Raw genomic sequence first — 23078 nt, forward strand, 5'->3', positions numbered from 1 at the left:
TAGCCCCTGGATATATCTCTCAAGCCGGGTCTACTAGAATTTTCAGTTGCATGAACAAATGAATTCCCCCTTTTCCCTAAGCTAGAGGGTGCTGATTCTTTAAAAACCAAAAGAGTTCTAATATATTCCTAGAAAATTCTGTTGCAGGATCCATCAGACATCCAACTACAAGAAGAAGATCCATGAGAAAGTAGATGCTTTTAGTCAGAAAAACAGTTGAGGGGCTGATCTTCATGTGTACTTTACCTCAGTTTGAAACAATTCGATGTGAAATGTACCTAGTCTCTGGCAGGCATACGGTAAGCCCTGAATGAATGCATATCTTCCTTCTGGAAAAATGAATGTTCATCCTTCCCTCCACTGGAAAAGACTGGAAAGATGCTTAAGATTTCACTACTAGGAAGAAAAAAAAACTTAAAACAGTTTTGAGGAACATTAAATTTTCCTGCAAATAGTCACATCAGTGACTATTTAACTGAGCCAACGGGAACCAATACAGTGAGGTCAGAGAGAAAAATAACTAGATGAATAGAGCTAAATTTTCCCACTTAAGCCTGATATCAACCAAACGTCAGGTTTTTATGAGTGTGAAGAACCACAAGATGAGGCCTAGGAAACGCAGAAAGGAGTCTGTACAAGATACAAACTGGCTGGGTGCAGTGCTGCATGCCTGTAATCCTAGCCACTCAGGAGGCTGAGGCAGGAGGATTGCAAGTTTGAGGCCAGACTCAGCAACTTTGTGAGACCTTGCTTCAAAATGTAAGGAGGAGCTTTTTTCCTCTGCAGGGCTGCAGCGTGGTGGCCGTGGTGCTCACCTCTCTGAGCTATCTGGTGCCATCCTCGTCGCTGCAGCGACACCTGCACCCGCTACTGCCATGACTGAGCAGATGACCCTTCATGGTACCCTCAAGGGTCACAACGGCTGGGTAACCCAGATGGCTACCACTCCGCAGTTCCCAGACATGATATTGCCCGCCTCTTAAGATAAGACCATCATTTTGTGGAAGCTGACCAGAGATGAGACCAACTATGGCATCCCACGGCGTGCTCTGCAGAGTCACTCCCACTTTGTCAGTGATGTGGTCATCTCCTCAGATGGCCAGTTTGTCCTTTCAGGCTCCTGGGAAGGAACCCTGTGCCTCTGGGATCTGACAATGGGGCCAACCACAAGACAATTTGTAGGCCATACTAAGGATGTGCTGAGTGTGGCCTCTTCTTCTGACAACTGGCAGATTGTCTCTGGATCCCGAGAAAAACCATAAAGTTGTGGAATACTCTGGGTGTATGCAAATACACTGTCCAGGATGAGAGTCACAGAGTGGGTGTCTTGTGTCTACTTCTCGCCCAACAGCAGCAACCCTATTATTGTTTCCTGCGGCTGGGATAAGCTGGTCAAGGGATGGAATTTGGCTAACTGCAAGCTAAAGACCAACCACATTGGCCACACTGGTTAACTGAACACCGTGACTGTCTCTCCAGACGGATTCCTCTGTGCTTCTGGAGGCAAGGATGGCCAGGCCATGCTATGGGATCTCAATGAAGGCAAGCACCTTTATACACTAGATGGTGGGGACATCATCAATGTCCTGTGCTTCAGTCCCAACCACTACTGGCTCTGTGCTGCCACAGGCCCCAGCATCAAGAGCTGGGACTTGGAGGGCAAGATCATTGTAGACGAACCAAAACAAGAAGTTATCAGTACCAGCAGCAAGGCCGAACCACCCCAATGCACCTCTCTGGCCTGGTCTGCTGATGGCCAGACTCTGTTTGCTGGCTACACGGACAACCTGGTGCGAGTATGGCAGGTGACCATTGGCATTCGCTACGCTAGAAATTTTATGAGAGCTTCAGAAATTAAAAAAAAAAAAAAAAAAAAAATGTAAGGAGAAAAAAAGAAGCAAACAAACAAACATAAAAAGGGTCAGGGATATAGCTCAATGGTAGTAATAGCACCCCTGGGTTCAATCCTCAACACCACAAAGAGCAACAACAAATATGAACAAAGAAACAAAAAGATACAAACTGAGTAGACTATGGCTTTAGAGAAGGATAGTTAAGAGAGAAAAAAACATAAGGGCCAAAAAGAATTTGAATTCTGTATATTTGTCTATCTTAGCATTTGTCACATCATACTCAAATATTCTATTCACATGTACCAGTACTATCAGACCACAACCAGCTTGGATGTAAACTCTGTTACTTATCTTTTAAATACTACTGCCTCAGCACAAAGACTACATGCGTGTTGAGTTAATTCAACTGACATTTGTACTAAAACCACAGAGGGCTTATAGTGTTTTCTAAAGGTCTTCAGATTTTAAAGAAAAATATAAAAGGTTCTTCCCATTTGGGATAGAGATCAATTTCTTTACGGGACATGCTCTGGCTAAAATGAATGCTTAAATATCACTATATGACTGGGGAACAAAATTAATAAAATTATATTGTTTTATTGTGTACATGTATGATATGTAACAACAAATCCCACTATTGTATATTAGTATAATGCATGAATATTTATCCTAGTGAACAGAATCATCTAGCAGCAGAATCTGAATGTCACAAGCTATACTAATCAAATGACTACGCCTAGGAAGCAACTTTTCTTAGGACTAAAACCACTGAAAAGCAAAACAGGTGGCCTGAAAGGAGATCCTAAGTATCCAAGGGGTTTCTCACCCTGATGATGCACCCTTTTTTTCCCCCCATATCTTTTAACTGATGCAATATGGTTGTACATGATAATGGGATTGATGATGCACCTTTTGATCAAATGGTCCAGTGTCAAGAGGTAACTAAGAACTTGAGATACATACAAGTAAAGGGATTAATACACTGGAAAACATGCCACACTGGGACTCGCATTTGTCATGGTCTGTTTTTCAGTAAACTGTTATATGAGAAATCTGAGATTTGAAGGAGAGAAACAGTACCCTAAGAACTATTAAGATTTCAGGGCTGATGAGTGGCTCAATGGAAGTACCTGCCTGGCATGTGTGAGGTCCTGAATTTGATCCCTAGCAACACACACACACACAAAATGAAAAGAAAAAAATAAATTCCAGAAAGTACTCTGCCAGGGACAAGGCCTTGTGGCTGTGATTTTTGCCTTGATTTTTATAAATTAACATGATGACTTAAAATCCCACTCGTGGGATATGAGTGGCCCTCATCTTTGTGTCGGGGACGTATGTAGGGAGGGGAACTGGCAAACTAACAATCACAGGAAGCCCTCCTGGCAAAAAAATGCAGAAGAAAAAATGAGCTCCAGACTCAGAGATAGAACCAAATATAAGGAGTGTCTTTGAGGACTATAGATATGACAGACTTTGGCATAAACGCTAGAGATTTGCTCCAAGTAGATGGAAAAAGGCAGGCTAAGAATTTAAGAACACACCCTTAGTCAGACTTGGTCTCCTGGCAATGGCTTTAGGAATAAAAAAGAAGCACGTGTATGTGTGTGTATACCTAGAACTCACACCGTGGGTGCAGTAGTCACATTCCCTTCTCCCCTGAAGCAGAGAGCAAACGTGGACTCTGATTTTCACTACAGAGGCTGGTTCTCAAAGATAGGGAGACTGTACAAAATAAATAGCATCTGGAACATGTCAATGAATATCATGAAGATGATAGAAATCAATAATCTCTTACTAGGAGGTGGAAGAGCTGAGACGTTGATCACATAAAAAGGCCTAACAAAGTCTAACAAGGTTGGAGAGGATAAGGCCTTAATTGTACATCTTTAGCACTGTTGGAGTTATCAGGAATGTAAACACAACATTTAGTCAAATTACCTAATATCTAATTTTTGTAAAATATCTTTTTATTGGCATGATCTCTTTGTTTAGTAGAGATCCCTTTATTTTTGTTACTTAGGGCTAGAGAATTGTACTAGCAAACATTGATTAAGTCTACCTTTATCAGTGGTTAGAAAGATCTGTAGGCCTTAAACTGATTAAAAACTTATAACTCTGGCACTTTCTTCTGATAATTATCAGGCATTTTTGTCTAAGAATCTTTTTTGTCACCTTCGGTTTTTACTTATTTTGGGGGGGGCTAACACAAGTGTACATCTCAAATTACATTAAAATAGCTATTATTTAGTTTTTTAAATGTCCAGGAATGACTGTGTTTTAGTTTTAACTGTTTTGCTAGGTATTTAAGACCAAGCTGGTCAAATTGACCTTGGTCCTATCTGCTGTTAAGAGTCAGCTGAGTTCGCACAGGGGTCACTCATGGGGAACTTGAGAGCAGTGTTAAGCTCCTCTAGTGCCATTCGATAGGTAGGGTCTCCTTAATGAGGTGGCTTCCTTTGAAAGCATTAGGGATGTCTCCCTTTTCCAAGGACCCTCCCCTCCTCTGCAGCAGGTGCACTGATTGACTTTTTTTATCCTCTAGTGTTTTCATCAATCTCCCTGATTGGAAGGTTGTGTGGCCAAGAGTTGTAAAACTCCTTAGAGAAGTTCTCCTGTTCCCTGGGTTTAGGCTGACTCTGAGGGCAAGAGCCAAATATTGATTCTCTTGGCCCCTTTATTCTAATCTCAATCTTTAAGTCTTGATCTTAAACATACAGCAAGTCAGTTTCACCAGTCATACAGTAAGAGTACTGGGCTTTAACTTTAATGTCTGTGAATCTACAGTTATTTACCTACTCTTGTTTAATAGGGGTCTATATTATCTGTCCTATATGTGATGGCTTATTATCTCAAATTAATTTAGATCATTCTTGAAATAGTACCTCTGCAAAACACTAATTAGGCAACAGTTATAGAGTTTACAAGAAAAATACAAAATGGAATTAATAACAGTAAAAACATATTTAGTTGTGTAATAGCTGTCTTAAATTTTGGGTGAGCTATATATTATATCCCGTTTGAGATCACAGTAATTTTACAACAAAAAAACCAATCTTTCGAATGTAAGTGAGCTGAAGTCTGGCTTACTTTTGGAGTCACTGTAACATGTAGTAAGGTGGGAGGCAAAGTCATCTCAGGTAAGGCAGGGCTCTTCATAAATCTTAGGTAAAGTGGTCTAGTTCTGAAACTGATCTTTATCTTTATTAAATATCATTTAATAAAGTTAACATATATTATTTTTAAGTCTATATCAATGTTAGTTGACATGATATGATATTACATCTAAAACATGAATAAAAGAAAGTTGAGAGTTTTTAACTTTCCTTTTGTGTAGTAAAGTGGCAAAATGTTTTCCTGTTTCATGATATTAACCTTTAAATAGATCAGACTCTAATTATCTTTTAGAAATATATTTATATTTTTATCCCAGTGTAGAAGTAACATAAGGTTCCAGTCCAGTTACAGAACACTAAATGATATAAATAAATCCCCAATAAAATTTCTTTTTTTTTTTTATTATTATTGTATACAAATCCAATAAAATTTCTTATTCTGATAAGTTTAAGATTACCAGGGGGCGATCCAAGATGGCGGCCTAGAGGGAGACTGCACCTCCGGTCGCTCCACAACCCAGGAGTTAAGAAGGGGAGGCATTGAGAGACTCGGACTGAAGTGGAGCCACGGGTGAGTCTGCCCACTGGGTAAAGCTCGGCCCGGGTGGCAGGCCCAGATAGAGGTGGCTTATCGGAGCCGGGCAGGGCAGCTAGAGTCATCCACAGGCAGTCCTGCGCACTCCGGCGGTGGGCCCCGCCCACACAGCCAGCTTCTCCAGGTTCTCGGAACGGAACTGGCCCCCTAGTGAGAGCCTGTCTGAACAGAGCACGCTCCGAGTCCCGGAGCCCCTGCAGTGCAGTGTACTCCTGCAAAGAACCAGCGGAGAGCCTCGATCTGCAGTCAGCCTCAGGGATAAGGGCAGGGCAGCCGGAGACCTCTTCAGGCGGCTCTGCCCACTCCGGCTGCGGGCTCTCTTCACGGGGCGATCCAAGATGGCGGCCTAGAGGGAGACTGCACCTCCGGTCGCTCCACAACCCAGGAGTTAAGAAGGGGAGGCATTGAGAGACTTGGACTGAAGTGGAGCCACGGGTGAGTCTGCCCACTGGGTAAAGCTCAGCCCGGGTGGCAGGCCCAGATAGAGGTGGCTTAGCAGAGCCGGGCAGGGCAGCTTGAGTCTTCCCAAGGTAGTCTTCCACACTCCGGCAGTGGGCTCTTCCCACACGGCCAGCTACACGGTGCAGGCCCACAGTGAGAGCATTTCCGCACAGAGCCAGTTCCAAAACGTGGAACCAGTAGGAGGCTAGGGGCAGTATTCTTCGAATGAGCTGCTTTATCAGATTCCTCCAAGACATCAGGCTACTGAAGGCTGGGAGGTGATACACTGGAAATCTACTGGGACACTATAAGCCAATAGTGGAAAACTGCAACATCTCAGGGTCCCACTGACAACTGACCATTATGAGAAAACAAGGGAAGAAAATGTCCCAAACAAACCTAGATACTACATCAATAAAACCCAATGACAGCACAGCAGAAGAAATGTCAGAAAGGGAGTTCAGAATGTACGTAATTAAAACGATCAGGGAAGCTAATGAGGAGATGAAAGAGCAAATGCAGGCATTGAAGGAGGAGATGAAAGAGCAAATGCAGGCATTAAATGATCGCACCAATCAACAGTTAAAAGACCAAATACGGGAAGCAAGAGATCATTTCAATAAAGAGTTAGAGATACTGAAAAAAAACCAAACTGAAATCCTTGAAATGAAGGAAACAATAAACCAAGTTAAAAACTCCATAGAAAGCATAACCAATAGGATAGAACACCTGGAAGACAGAACCTCAGACATTGAAGACAAAATATTTAACCTTGAAAACAAAGTGGAACAAACAGAGAAGATGGTAAGAAATCATGAACAGAATCTCCAAGAACTATGGGATATCATGAAAAGGCCAAATTTGAGAATTATTGGGATTGAGGAAGGCTTAGAGAAACAAACCAAAGGAATGAACAATCTATTCAATGAAATAATAACAGAAAATTTCCCAAATCTGAAGAACGAAATGGAAAACCAAGTACAAGAGGCTTATAGAACTCCAAACATACAAAATTACAACAGACCCACACCAAGGCACATTATTATGAAAATACCTAACATACAAAATAAAGACAGAATTTTAAAGGCCGCGAGAGAAAAGAATCAAATTACATTCAGAGGGAAACCAATAAGAATATCAGCAGATTTTTCAATCCAGACCCTAAAAGCTAGAAGGGCCTGGAACAACATATACCAAGCCCTGAAAGAAAATGGATGCCAACCAAGAATCTTATACCCAGCAAAACTTACCTTCAAATTTGACGATGAAATAAGATCCTTCCATGATAAACAAAAGCTAAAGGAATTTACAAAAAGAAAGCCAGCATTACAGAACATTCTCAGCAAAATATTCCATGAGGAAGAGATGAAAAACAACGATGCAAATCAGCAACAGGAGGCGCTAGCCTAAAGGAATAGCCAAATAAAGGAGAAACCAAATCATGTCAAAAACAAATATGAGTCAATTGACTGGGAATACAAATCATATCACAATAATAACCCTGAATGTTAATGGCCTGAATTCATCAATCAAAAGACACAGACTGGCAGATTGGATTAAAAAGAAAAATCCAACAATATGCTGCCTGCAAGAGACACATCTCATAGAAAAAGACACCCATAGACTAAAGGTGAAAGGATGGGGAAAAACATACCATGCACACGGACACAGCAAAAAAGCTGGAGTATCCATCCTCATCTCAGATAATGTGGACTTCAAACCAAAACTAGTCAGAAGGGATAAAGAAGGACATTACATGCTGCTTAAGGGAAGCATAAATCAGCAAGACATAACAATCATAAATATCTATGCCCCGAACATTGGCTCATCCACGTACGTCAAACAAATCCTTCTCAATTCCAGAAATCAAATAGACCACAACACAATAATACTAGGCGATTTTAACACACCTCTCTCATCACTGGATAGATCGTCCAAACAAAATTGAATAAAGAAACTATAGATCTCAACAACACAATCAGCAATTTAGACTTAACGGACATATATAGAATATACCATCCAACAAAGAATGAATACACTTTCTTCTCAGCAGCACATGGATCCTTCTCTAAAATAGACCATATTTTATGCCACAAAGCTACTGTTAGTAAATACAAGAAGATAGAGATACTACCTTGTACTCTATCAGATCATAATGGTTTGAAATTAGAAATAAATGACAGAATAAAAAACAGAAACTTCTCCAATACCTGGAGACTAAATAATACACTATTATATGATGAATGGATAACAGAAGACATCAGGAGGGAAATAAAAAAATTCTTAGAAGTAAACGAGAACAAAGACACATCATATCAAAATCTCTGGGACACTATGAAAGCAGTACTTAGAGGAAGATTTATTTCATGGGGTGCATTCAAAAAAAGAAGTAGAAATCAACAAATAAACGAGTTAACACTACAGCTCAAAGCACTAGAAAAAGAAGAGCAGACCAATACCAAAAGTAGTAGAAGACAGGAAATAGTTAAAATCAGAGCCGAAATCAACGAAATCGAAACAAAAGAAACAATCGGAAAAATTAATAAAATAAATAGTTGGTTCTTTGAAAAAATAAATAAAATTGATAAACCCTTAGCCACACTAACAAAGAGAAAGAGGGAGAAAACTCAAATTACTAAAATTCGGAATGAACAAGGAAACATCACAACAGACACGAGTGAAATACAAAACATAATTAGAAGCTATTTCGAAAATCTATACTCCAACAAAACAGAAAACCTTGAAGACATCAACAAATTTCTAGAGACATATGAACTACCTAAACTGAACGAGGAGGACATACACAACTTAAATAAACCAATTTCAAGCAATGAAATAGAAGAGGTCATCAAAAGCCTACCAACAAAGAAAAGTCCAGGACCAGATGGGTTCTCAGCCGAGTTCTATAAAACCTTTAAAGAAGAGCTCATTCCAATACTCCTCAAACTATTCCATGAGATAGAAGAGGAGGGAACCCTACCAAACTCGTTCTATGAAGCCAATATCACCCTGATACCTAAACCAGACAGAGACACATCAAGGAAAGAAAATTTCAGACCAATATCCTTAATGAACATCGATGCAAAAATTCTCAACAAAATTTTAGCAAATCGCATACAAATATATATTAAAAAGATAGTGCACCACGATCAAGTGGGTTTTATCCCAGGGATGCAAGGTTGGTTCAACATTCGGAAATCAATAAATGTCATTCACCATATCAACAGACTTAAAGTTAAGAATCACATGATTATTTCAATAGATGCAGAAAAAGCATTTGATAAAATACAGCATCCCTTCATGCTCAAAACACTAGAAAAAATTGGGGTAATGGGAACATTCCTAAACATTATAAAGGCCATCTACGCTAAGCCCATGGCTAATATCATTCTAAATGGTGAAAAACTGAAAGCGTTCCCCCTAAAAACTGGAACAAGGCAGGGATGCCCTCTTTCACCGCTTCTATTCAACATCGTCCTTGAGACTCTAGCCAGAGCAATTAGACAAACCAAAGAAATTAAAGGGATACGAATAGGAAAAGAAGAACTCAAACTATCCCTGTTCGCTGATGACATGATTATATATTTAGAGGAACCTGGAAATTCCACCAGAAAACTTTTAGAACTCATAAGTGAATTCAGTAAAGTAGCAGGTTACAAGATCAATGCTCATAAATCCAACGCATTTTTATACATAAGTGATGAATCTTCAGAAAGAGAAATTAGGAAAACTACTCCATTCACAATAGCATCGAAAAAAATAAAATACTTGGGAATCAATCTCACAAAAGAGGTGAAAGACCTCTACAATGAGAACTACAGAACACTAAAGAAAGAAATTCAAGAAAACCTTAGAAGATGGAAAGATCTCCCATGTTCCTGGATAGGCAGAATTAATATCATCAAAATGGCTATACTACCTAAAATTCTATACAGATTCAATGCAATTCCAATTAAAATCCCAATGATGTACCTCGCAGAAATAGAGCAAGCAATTATGAAATTCATCTGGAAGAATAAAAAACCTAGAATAGCTAAAGCAATCCTCAGTAGCAAGAGCGAAGCAGGGGGTATTGCAATACCAGATCTTCAACTCTACTACAAAGCAATAGTAACAAAAACGGCATGGTATTGGTACCAAAATAGACAGGTAGATCAATGGTACAGAATAGAGGACATGGACACAAACCCAAATAAATACAATTTTCTCATACTAGACAAAGGTTCCAACAATATGCAATGGAGAAAAGATAGCCTCTTCAACAAATGGTGCTGGGAAAACTGGAAAACTATATGCAATAGAATGAAACTAAACCCCTATCTCTCACCCTACACAAAACTCAACTCAAAATGGATCAAGGACCTCGGAATCAGACCAGAGACCCTGCATCTTATAGAAGAAAAAGTAGGTCCAAATCTTCAACTTGTTGGCTCAGGATCAGATTTCCTTAACAGGACTCCCATAGCACAAGAAATAAAAGCAAGAATAAACAACTGGGATAGATTCAAACTAAAAAGCTTTCTCTCAGCAAAGGAAACTATCAGAAATGTGAAGAGAGAGCCTACAGAGTGGGAGAATATCTTTGCCAACCATACCTCAGATAGAGCGCTAATTTCCAGAATCTATAAAGAACTCAAAAAACTCTACACGAAGAATACAAATAATCCAATCAACAAATGGGCTAAGGAAATGAACAGACACTTCACAGAAGAAGATGTACAAGTAATCACCAGATATATGAAAAAATGTTCAACATCCCTAGTAATAAGGGAAATGCAAATCAAAACTACCCTAAGATTTCATCTCACCCCAATTAGAATGGCGATTATCAAGAATACAAGCAACAATAGGTGTTGGCGAGGATGTGGTGAAAAAGGAACACTCATACATTGCTGGTGGGGTTGCAAATTAGTGCAACCACTCTGGAAAGCAGTGTGGAGATTCCTCAGAAAGCTTGGAATGGAAACACCATTTGACCCAGCTATCCCACTCCTTGGCCTATACCCAAAGGACTTAAAAGCAGCATACTACAGAGATACAGCCACATCAATGTTCATTGCTGCTCAATTCACCATAGCCAGATTGTGGAACCAACCTAGATGTCCTTCGGTTGATGAATGGATAAAGAAACTGTGGCATATTTATACAATGGAATATTACTCCGCAATGAAGAATGATAAAATTATGGCATTTGTAGGCAAATGGTCGAAATTGGAGAATATCATGCTAAGTGAGATAAGCCAATCTCAAAAAACTAAAGGACGAATGATCTCGCTGATAAGCGGATGAGGACATATAATGGGGGGTGGGAGGGGCTAGCATTAGGTTTAGGGTTAGGTTTAGAGTTAGGCTAAGGAGAGCAGTAAGAATGAAGGAAAGAAGGACTGTGTAGAGGGAAAAGAGGGGTGGGAGGGGTGGGAGGGGTGGGAGGGGTGGGGGGGAGGGGAAAAAATATAATAAACATCATTACCCTATGTAAACGTAAAAAAAATAAAATAAAATAAAAAAAAAAAAAAAAAAAAAAAAAAAAAAGATTACCATTACAACTTTAGGTTGGAGAACACCAGCTTGATAAAATGTTCTTTTAAACCTTTTAAAGATTTGTATACCTAGAAGATATGAACACATTTAATATATAAAGAAGAGTAATAGAATCATAATTGCATTGATGTTTTTTAATTAACCATGTTTAACTTTTAAAGAAAATTTAGACTTTGTAATGTAGAACAATACTCTAAAATAACAGTTGCTGTTTAACCAAAATTATACAAACCCCTAATTTTTAAGACTGGTTGCTCTAGAGAATAAAATGTAACAGATACAATGTTAAGAGTAAATTAATGTTTTAAGAATTATTGGTTATTTTAGCATATAGACTGAACTTTGGTTTATATCAGTACATTAATATTCGACCTTAAGAAAAAACCTTGAATAGTTTTAAGTGTTGTGTTACTTACACATACATATAAACCTCTTAAAATTTATCCTTAATTTACACTTTTTTAATCTCTTAATTAGACCCTCTTGTTTACTTAGCTATACTACAGCTTTATCACATAAAGACATTTTTACCCAGAAATATTTTTTCCTAAATATATTTTATATCTAAAACCTTATAATATTAAATTTGTTGATCCCCTTTTTAAAATTTACATTCTGAATCAACCCTTATAAATTTCTGAATTTAGATAAATTACTCCATTTTAATCCGATGAAATACTTTGTTACTTACAGAATTCTATTTAAATATAAGTTGAAACTTTTGGACACTTTATATAGAATAAAACCTGTTAAAACTTTTAGTAACCATGTGTTCAGTGATAACATAAAGTAAATTTAAATCCTCTTTTTTTTTTTTTTTTTACCAATTTTTGAAAGCACCAAAAATGTTTTAAGTATGTTACCCTGTAGAATTTAAGGAGTTAAGAGTACTTGATGTTATATTTAACAGCATTTTAACTTTCTAAACCAATCAGATGTCTCTAACAAACACATCCATGATCAATTCCATATATGTTAAATCTAATTTAGTTATATTTTAAAAACCAAGATATCAGAGAAGTGTATTGGGCCATATCAGTCATTTCTTTCCTGTTGAAGAAAAACCTAGAAACAATGGATATTAGACATTTTATAAAATTAACATTTTATTATTTTTGACCACCTAGAAACAAAGCTGTATTAGTAACTTGAAAGCCATATGTTTACCCAATTTAAAAGCTTTTAAATCATGTGAATCAAAGGCATTTAGATCCATTTTTAAAATTTTAATTTATGAGCTCACATGTCAATTTTGGTACGAAATATATGTAGACATGACAATACACTAGTGTACATATACATAAAATAAATAGATGGACAAAGGTCTTATAGCTTATTTTTTAAAACCCATTAGATTGAGAGCTAACCCCTGTAAATTGGCCTCTGAATGAAACAGCATTAAGAAAACCTCATAGTTGGATAAAATAGGTCTGATCAAAAATTAACCTAGGCGCACCAGATCAAAATCATGAACTCAAAAAGATAGAATTTTAAAAATCTTTTTGGCCTCCATCCTGATGTGGTCCTTCTCATCAGAGATGAAAAGGAATTAAGAGAATATAGACAAAGGTTATGCCCTATCCCTCCCTGAAGGAATTTCCCAAAGAGACAGCAAGGGAGCTGCTTCCATTGGTCTCCTTGGAGAGCCCCCTCAGGTTGGGGTCTTGTTCTAAACCAGTTTTTCTGGTCTCTTGGATAGCAGCCATCAAAATGTTAGCCTGGCATTTTGGTGGACCAATTCCAATAGTTGGAAGTTTCTATTGGCAGCAGTTTACATTTTAATGTAAGCTTTAGGGAACATGGTTAAAAAACTTTTTGACCAATTTTTTCCAAATTTGACTATAAAACATTTGATCAGATTGTTCAGGCTGCCCAAAGACAATTTGGTGGTCCCCTGAGGAGGCCATCTGACCTCGAAAGTTGGTCATTCTCTCTCACAGAATTTAGAGAGAGAAAAGATATCACAGAGGGTTCCGTAGTCACTGGTTCTCTTCTGGAATTCCTGGAAGTTAGTTAACATGCATTGAAGGGTGTATATGACGAACATGAGGGAGACTGACCCACATCCACACTTAAGGCAACAAAAAACAGAAAAAGATGAACAAACACAGAACAGGCAAGACACCAAAGACACGGACAAGTGGCCACTCCTGATTCCTGACCTGAGCCTGGGCAACGTCTTGCTGCGTCCAGTTTTCCTCAGAGTCCCCAGGTATGGATCCACCACAAACAGACTTACCAGTCCCCCAGGGGTACAGAAACAGGTGACTCTTTCAGAGAACTTAGTTCAGTCCTGGGGTGGGGCTCCACAGACTGTGCAGCCTGGGGCTGAGGAACGTCTCTCAGAGGCCTTCCCCTAGGAGCAACCCCGTGGCCTCTCCCCTCCGAAGGAGTTTCCAGGTCAGTGGTGAGCGGAGGTTACCCACCAGGCAGCGAGGATCTCTCTGGGGCCTCCAACTATTATGGGGCGCAACTTAAGAACAGACCGATCACCACTGAGAAGTACAAATTTGAGAGTCTTTATTAAGCCGGCCAGCTGACTATCTCACACAATGCCCCCAAAAATGGTTATTGGGAGACTAGCCCTGACCATAGGGTTGTAGGGGTTCTTATACCAAAAATCACATCAATCATAAGTGTCTGTTGCTATGATTTGAAATTACAAACTAACATCATGAGATCATTAGCAGAGGGGGAAGAGGATCAAAATGACCCTTACCTGGGTATAAACTAAAGAATGGTTACTAATATCCACACAATCACTGTTCACATGGTACACTGTTTAGGAGCAATAGGAATCAAAAGAGATTTCTTTACATAGGAATTATCATTCTGTATCGTTAAACATGTCACACTAATTGATGATGGGTACAGAGGCAGGGTGTTCCCATGGGAAAAGCTTATTTCCTACATAACATGGAGTCTCAGAGCAAAGTAGAGTCTGTTTAGTGATTGCCCTCATAGTCTGGCCTAGAACATTCTAATGGAGCCAGATCTGTCAGCCCATCACATTTGTAGAGAGTAGAAAAGTAGCTGTTGGACATCTTATTCTTTTTCTTCTTTTGTTTTCACAATATTAACTCTCTCCTCTTGTGCATCCCTAGCCCACAGGATTGTTGTAAGAATGAACGAGATAATGTATGTGAAAACACTTCTGTAAGCTGTAAAAATAACATCTTTAGAATGTAACGGGTACTGAATTATTATACCCAGTTATATTTTATCTCTATATGGAAGGTACATGCATTGGACAAGGTTAGTTTATATATATAACTTATGTACATATATATATATATTTTTTTTTTTCTTAGCATGGATTGAACCCAGGGACACTTAATCACTAGGCCACATTCTCAGCCCTTTTTTTATTTTTTATTTTGAGACAGGGTCTCACTAAGTTCCTCAGGGCCTCACTAAGTTTGTTGAGGTTGGCCTTGAACTTGTGAACCTACTGCCTCAGTCTTCTCAGTGGCTGGGATAACAGGTGTGTGATATTATGCCCAGCTAATAATTTGATTCTGATACACGTATATAGATTGTGAAATATCCACCACTCAAACTAATTAACATATCCATTACCTCACGAATGTAATTACATTCCTTAAAAAGTTCCTAAAGTTTCATACCATTCAGAACAGGATAAGTGTTTTAGTTTACACTGATCGATCTCTGACCATAGAAGTATAAATAATAATTGGTGTCATCATACATGGTGGCATAATGCTTTTGAACTTGTCATGTATTTAGAGATATTTAGAAAACCAATGACTACTAGTGAATGTTTTCCTTCAAATATTAGATCTGGCTCATCAACAATTACAGCGTAACTAGGAATAAAAAATTTATTTGGATGTCTTTTATTTACACAAAGCAATGAACTACTTATCTGAACAACATAATTCACCTTCAAGAGCTAAAACTATTTAAGTGTTATACCTTAAACTTTGCTATATATTCATAACCACCAAGTTACTTAGACATTTCTAAGTTCTATGAGAAGTGATAAGAACATCTGAAAAAAGATCTTGAAGTCTCTTAAACAGTAGTCTAGAAAAACTGACGTGAAAAACAACTCATTTTAAACTCCTTCTTTTTTTGGGGGGGGCAGTGCTGGGAATTGAACCCAGGGCCTTGTGCTTGCAAGGCAGGTACTCTACCAACTGAGCTATGTCCCCAGCCCAAAGCTCCTTCCTTTTAAAAACATTAGATATGTTGTACTTTAAAAAAATAACTTGTCATAACTATTCTGTGCCCATGTTAGAAACTCTTCTAAAGTTACTTTTCAAATAGTCTAACAGGAGAGTTTTTCTATAGAAGTAATTCAGATTACTTCCACAGAAAGTTTCAACAGGGCTGGGGATGAAGCTCAGTGGAAGAGAGCTTGCCTAGCATGCAATAGGCCTTGGAGTTTAACGCCCAACACTGCAAGAAAAGGACAGAGATGGAAGGGAAAAGAAGGGAAGGGAAAATAAAAAGGGAAGGAAAGGGGAGGGGACAGAAAGGATTGAGTCATTAAAACAAAAGGGCATGTGGAACAACTATAAATATACGGCATTAAAGCTTTTACAAAAAGGTTTACTAAGCTTCAGAATTTTACTTATATCAACTGAATGATATTTTGATGGCACAGAATAAGGAGCACTTAATAAGCACCATGAAGGCCTGGCTGAAATCCGAGGGGTGGGCGGCAAGAAGGCTCCAGTGGGACCAGCTCGAACCTGCGCTGCTTGGGTGTGGGCAGGGCATAGCAGAGGGGGAGGGGCAGGGAATGTCGCCAAGGGCAGTGAGGTCACAAAGCCGGTGGGCGGGACATAGCCAAGGGCAAGGGGCTGATTTCCCTGGCTCCCCACCGGCCTCCAGCATTCTGTTCCTAGTGATTGGCTTGGTTGCAGGGTGCAGGTTTGGGCGCCCACCCAAAGTCTGGTGTCCGTAGCCTGTTTTCGTGGCTGGACAGGATGTAGTTGCCAAAGTAGTTTTGGCGCGATGGAGGGGCCAAGGGCTGCCCCTCAGTCTTACTGGGACCTGGGTCTGGAAAAAATATGCCACCATTGCCTGAAGATGGAAGAGCAGGCCCTAATCCTGATACCTTTCGTTGGGAGCTGGTAATATGTGCAGCTATTGGATTTTTTACTGTTCTCTTGTTTTTGTAGAGAAGTGTTCAGTCTGTTAGAAGCAGGCTTTATGTGAAAAGAGAAAAAAAGCTTGCTCTAAAACTTTCTGAACTAATTGAAGAAAAAGGTAAACTACTTGATAAAGTTAGCCTTCTTCGAAAAGAGTATGAAGGCTTACAGTTATCTTTAAAGAATGCCAATTGTGAGAAGGCATCAAAAGAAGTGCAACATTTGGAGATAATACATGAAATGCTGAATAGGTCCAAATCTAAACTTGAAGATAAAATACTCTTTCTAGAAAAAGAGCTAAAAGAAGAGAAACCTAAACGTTCTGAACAGGATGAATCAATGGCGGATATAGCAAAATGGGTAAAGACCCTAGCAGAGGAATCAAATCCCTCAAATCACAAGTATATGAAGCTAAAACAACCTTCAGAATTCTTCAAATGAATGAAGAAGGACTTAAGGTAGCAATAAAAGAGACCATGAATGAAAATTCCCAACTGCAGGAAAGTCAAAAACACCTTTTACAAGAAGCTGAAGTATGGAAGGAAAAAGTGAGTGATCTTAATAAACAGAAAATAACATTTGAAGACTCTAAAGTACAGGCAGAACAAGTTCTGCGTGATAAAGAAAATCACATTAAGTCTCTGACCAAACACTTGCTTAAGATGAAAGATCAGGCTCTTGTGCTTGGAGAAGACCTAACAGATGATGGTAACTTGGAGCTGGAGATGAAGAGTGGATCAGAAATTGGTGCTCCCTTAGATAATCAGCCAAAAGAAGCTTTGAAGGAACTGGTTTATGCTGCTGAGTTAAATGCCTCTTTAGAAACCTTAGAAGGAGAAAGAAGTCAAATTTGTACTTTAGTATTTGAAGTAGATAAAACAAAAGAAGATCTTATAGAACGTATTAAAAATCTTCAGACTGAACAAGAATCTTTGCAGTCAGAAAATACACAGTTTGAAAATGAGAATCAGAAGCTTCAACAGAAATTTAAAGTAAAGATGGAACAACATCAAGAAAATGCAATGAAACTCCACGGGAAATTAAGAGTAGAGGAAAAGTGCCAGTTAGAGGAAGAGCAGAGGTTTTCCGAAGTTGATAAAAAGATCAGCCGTGCAGCTGAAGAGCTTGGAGACCTATAGAAAGCGAGACGAAGATCTTGAGGAAGAATTGGATGCAACCATTCATTATTATCAGAGGCAGAGTCTTTCCTATGAGAAAAAAGCATGTGATAATGCCTTGGCAGCTTGGAGTGCTGAAGAAAACCTCAAGTATTTAAAGATAGTAAATGCTCACAACAGACAAAAATTAACTGAAATGGAGTTTAAATTTAAACTTTTAGAAGAAGATCCTTATGCACTTGATGTTTTGAATACAGCATTTGCCAGAGGGCAGTCCCCATATGGTCCCTCATCACTGAGTGGACCTTCATGTGAAATGAGAGCTTTTCCTTTGGAAAAGAAGGGTCCACTCAGATTGTCACCTTTACATCCAGGGGAAGGAGGAGGAGGCTCAGGAGGCCCAGAGGATCCTCTGGACCATCAGATTAGCAATGAAAGAAGAGAATCAACTATGATATGGTAACTGATCCTCATAGAGCACCTGCTGACACTGGGCCCCTGTCATTGCAACGGGAACCGAAGGTAAGAGAATGATTCCTCCACTAGGCCGACCATATTCTCATCCACCTTCTCTTCTACAAAGGCAAGATGGATATTATTCTAATTATGGTAGACCATCAGAACCAGGAGAACCGCCTCCAATCCAATGCAAAATGTCTATTCGCTGAGGTGTTTTCCTCATTATCCTCCACCAAGAGCTGAATTTTCCCCCCTACTCCCACATTCTGAAAGTAGAATCACTTCAGGGTTGATTCCACCTTCAAATGAGCCTGCTATTGAACATCCAGAACCACAACATGAATCCTGATAATATTTTTTATCTCTCTTCAAAATATGGCTTATCTCTTATTTTTAGTTTAAGTAACTGCTTTTAGTTATTATATTTTTGCTCCAACCGAAACTTAATTAAATTAGAATTTTGAGGATAATATTGTATAAATAAAGATTATTTCGATATAAAAAAAAAAAAAAAGACAGGGAGTCTGACCCCTGGGAAGGTGCTCTACCATTCTTGACATAGGGAGGAAGGATGAACTGGGCAGAGCCAACACAGCACCAAAGCACCTTCTCCTCTTGCAGGGACCCTCTTCCTCCCTGTCTAAATCCTTGTTCTGTGAGCAGCAACTGGGAGGTCAAACGAGCACAGCACTCCCCGCTCCCAGCTGGTCAGTACCCTAGACTACGTGTGTGGAGTTGCTTACTCCTATCCACTCACTCAGTCAACCATTCACTAATTGCTTTTTATATTATATGCTCTCTGGCTTGACTTTTCAGAGTATTTGCCAACACAAATATCCAGGTCCAAGATAAAACAGAGTAATTTAAAACAGGCCCTAGTTATCCAATTAGCTGATCATCTCCTATTTGCATTACCAAGCTGCAGAGTATTTTCAATTATTTTGCCTATTTTTCTCATTCAAGTGAGCACAAGTTTTAACCTACAAATCTAATATCCAGTTTTTAAGGGATTAACAGTAGCCATGAGGGCAGGCAGGTGTGGGGAAAAGAGTACAGGCTTTAGAGGAAAGGAAATCTGAAATCAGACTCCAAAATCTGCCACTTACTAAGAATAATTCATACTTTGTAGGTTATTATGAATAGTATATGATAGTTACAAAATAATTATACAAAGAATGTGGTACATGAAAGGGACTAAAAGATTACATAACATGCTCAGTGTCTTTAGCAATTACTAAATTGAACAAGAATCAAAGAATCTTGAAGGTTCCTATTTCTATTACTAAAAAGGTTCAAATGGAAGGGGAAAATCTCAATTTGTCTTCAGAGAGAGAACAGCATGGTAGCAGTTGGAGAGGTATCTTCTGCCACATGTAAATTATCCATAAGGAGTAAAGGACATGAAGATTTGCTTTAATACAGTAATCATTCAGCAAACCTTTACCAGTAAATCATTCAGCAAATAGTTTCAAGTATTTGCTCTGTGCCAGGCCTGTGCTAAATTCTTGGGAGACAGTTACAAATAATATAGACACAGGTCTGGTTCTTAAAAGTTTTCATTAATAAGTCAGAGAAGTCAGCAGATGGGGGCGTATATCAAGAGTAGTCCTGGATCTACAGGAAGTCACAGCAGGAGAGCAACCCCAAATCTGGGAAGTATCAAGAAGGTTCTCTGTAGACAGCAATAGTCAAGGAGAAACCTGAAGAATATATAGAAGTTAGCTGAAAGACTAGCACTCTAGACAGACAAAAGGAGCATGTACAAAGCCCCTGACTGAGGCAGTGCTGCAAAGTCAGGAAATTATAGTTTATCTCACTGGAACTTCAGGAACAACCTGGATATGAGAGTATGAAGGGGGATGAGGCAGAGACAAAAGAGTAGGGTGAAACACAGTTGGCGATGGATGCGGGAGCAAGGTATGAAGTCTGTGAACCATTTGCTCTCAAGGGCTCCAACTTAATCCTGGAGAAAAGAGGAAGTTGCTGAGGGGGTGGGAATGACATGGTCAGATTTGTCTTTAGGAAGATTACTTTGGTTTTAGCATGGGAAATCTTTTAAATCATATAAAGAAACTATCTTAGAAAATAACTCCCCCCCCCAAAAAAGTCAAAAGCAAGTGCTTTAAAAAAAAAAAAAAAAACTGTTTTAGAAATAAAACATTTACTTGCACCTTAAATGAAGACTTTTTAAGAGTCCACAGTTACAACAAAATCTGCAAATGTAGCACAATAAAATATATGGCTATGGAATCTCAGGTAAGCCTTGCTTTCTAGAAAGGTATCTCACCCCCCTCACCTTCCACCCTCACTGCCACCCCTCAGGCAGCTTATGCCAGGGCGGTCTTTGTTGCTCACTAGGAAGCCAATTTGCTCAACAAAATAAGAATGTGCCATCAGCTACAGGAGCCGGGTAACCAAAATTGTAAGTGCTAACAGATGACAACCAGTTTTGATCCCAAGGTCAAGAAAAATGAATCTTAGATGTTTTGCCAGTGACCATTAAATGACAAGAATGTCCGCAGGTAGTTTCTAAATTAGAAAGCCTGAGCCCCTACAGCAACGCAACATGAATGTTCAGAGCACCAGAACACAATCATTAGAATTAGACAATTCTCTGAATTTGCCTTTTAAAAATAAATTATGCCACTAAGCATTAAATGCAAGGATTAGGGGTGGGAGGGGTGGGAGGGGTGGGGGGGAGGGGAAAAATATAATAAACATCATTACCCTATGTAAACGTAAAAAAAATAAAATAAAAAAAAATAAATAAATAAATAAATGCAAGGATTAAAATTTCATAAACTTCTAGTTAGACCAAAATGTGGTGAAAACTACTGGCACATGTCCAAATACTAAAAGACTCTCAGTTGTTTAAGAAATAAAAAAATTATTTCAAAATTGAAGCAACCCTTTTTAGATTATATGGCTAAACTGACCGACAAATACAGCATTCAAAAACCAGGTAAGGGAGATCCTTCATGAGACAGACAAAATAGTAAAATCGACTTTTAAAATCAAGATTTTGGGGGGCTGCTTGGCCAGAATTCACAAAAAGACTTAAGACAAAATAAATGCTTATATATCCCTAAAAATTAAAATGTGCACATTTCCAAGAGAATTTAGAAACACAGGCAGTTATCCTAAGTATAGGACAATTCTTACCAGGTTATGTGCCAATCTTAGAAAACAATATCACAACTGCTTAAGGAGAGACAGTCAAGCCCCTTCTCTGAAGGGAATGGATGCATTATGTTCTTTTTCCTGCAAATTGAGCTTTACATATCTCCTAAAAATAATTAAATTGATATTTCAAAACATGCTTTGAGTATTCACAATTCATCAACCTGCTTAATTATCTCAAAAATTGCCTTTTCAAAAACTACCATATTCTCACACACAGTCATTTATTTATTAATTGCCTAACAAGTGGAGAGTGAGGCAAAGGGAGCCACAGCAGACTGGAAGCCGTGTATTCATTCACCTGTGCATTCCTTCATTACACTAACACTGGAGTACCACTTTAGTGCCGGACAACAGACACTAAAAAAAAATTAAGGACATGAAAAAACAAAACACTATTTTATCAAATTTGAGATGCCATCAATCATAAGACAAACTCTTAACAAGGAAAAAAATGCTTTTAATTATGATCTAATGTTTTCAATGAATCACACCAGTTTCTCATTGCTTTGATTTTTTTCCAATTATTCAGGAAAGTTTGGCCATTCTTCCTCCCTTCAATATATTGACATTTTAAATGGCAACCTTTTATTTATTTTTTTAACACCTCTCTGTATAAAAAAAGTATCATCTCCTTTTGGTTTTCTTCCTTTCTTGGCTCTCACAAAGCATTTGGTTGTTGCTTTTAAGGAAAAGTTGATGGAGTTAGCATTTCTCCAATGGCATATGTTTCACTAATAACAAACTGACATTTCTCTACTTAGGTTCTGTCATTTTCTCTGTATTCAATAACTTTTTATTTCAATGCTAAATCATATTTAAATCTTTTTGAAGATATTTTAAAAGGCAATTAAAGCCAACTCAACTGAAATGATATTGAATATAGCCCTAACTGTGCCTGCATGGGCACAGGTATTGATAATTTGATGAGATACTAAAAGTATGGAAAAATACTAAAAGTATGGAAAAATTAGAATCAGAGCAGTATGACCGCACACACTCTCAGAGCATGCAGAAGGTAAGCCCCATTCCGCATGCTGTCCATATACTGTGTCACAGAAACCTAGATGAGTAGATTATGGGCTTCCAAATGAAGAAATCGAGGCAAGATGGATTGGTTACATCACAAAATTAGCATATGGCCAGGCTGGCATCTGAATCCAAGCAGCCTAGCACCAGAGGTTGTACTCTTAACCACTCTACCACACTTCCTCTACAGTGAATAACAGTAACCAGCTTTGTGATTGGAGGCAAATCCTAAGAAAAGTGACTCCTCTCACTTAGAAAAGGAGGGAGCTGGAGTGGATGATTATGGAGGCCTTTCCCAGCATCACAACTGTATAATTTTATAACCCTCTACAGGAAAACCTTAGCCCTAAGCTGGTTTCTCCTTAGGCCAAAAGAGTTTAAAGACCTTTGCTGCCATAAACTATTGAAAGAAATATAAACCTAAAATAGACATACTTGGGAAGGTATTTAAGAAAAACATATGCTTGAACCACTAATTTCCACCTTTAAGGTGATGGCAAAACGTTGTCCATAGATATAAGAAAGCCCATTTATGGGTTTTACTCATTTAAATGCTTAATTCAAAATTAACATATGGCTACTCACAATGCAGAGCCTCTGGTCTTTTTAAAATTCTACTCAAGTAT

At 38.6% G+C, this 23078-nt stretch overlaps 1 protein-coding gene and 2 pseudogenes across 1 annotated transcript in view; 2 read left to right on the forward strand and 1 right to left on the reverse strand.

The window, feature by feature from the left end:
• Ttc27 (tetratricopeptide repeat domain 27) overlaps positions 1–23078 on the reverse strand; it is a 194878-nt gene that overhangs the window by 76528 nt on the left and 95272 nt on the right.
• LOC124963494 (receptor of activated protein C kinase 1-like) lies at positions 861–16479 on the forward strand (annotated as a pseudogene).
• LOC124963495 (melanoma inhibitory activity protein 2-like) lies at positions 16586–21225 on the forward strand (annotated as a pseudogene).

The sequence above is a fragment of the Sciurus carolinensis genome, chromosome 13 (assembly GCF_902686445.1).
Source record: "Sciurus carolinensis chromosome 13, mSciCar1.2, whole genome shotgun sequence".
Taxonomy (NCBI): Eukaryota; Metazoa; Chordata; class Mammalia; order Rodentia; family Sciuridae; genus Sciurus; species Sciurus carolinensis.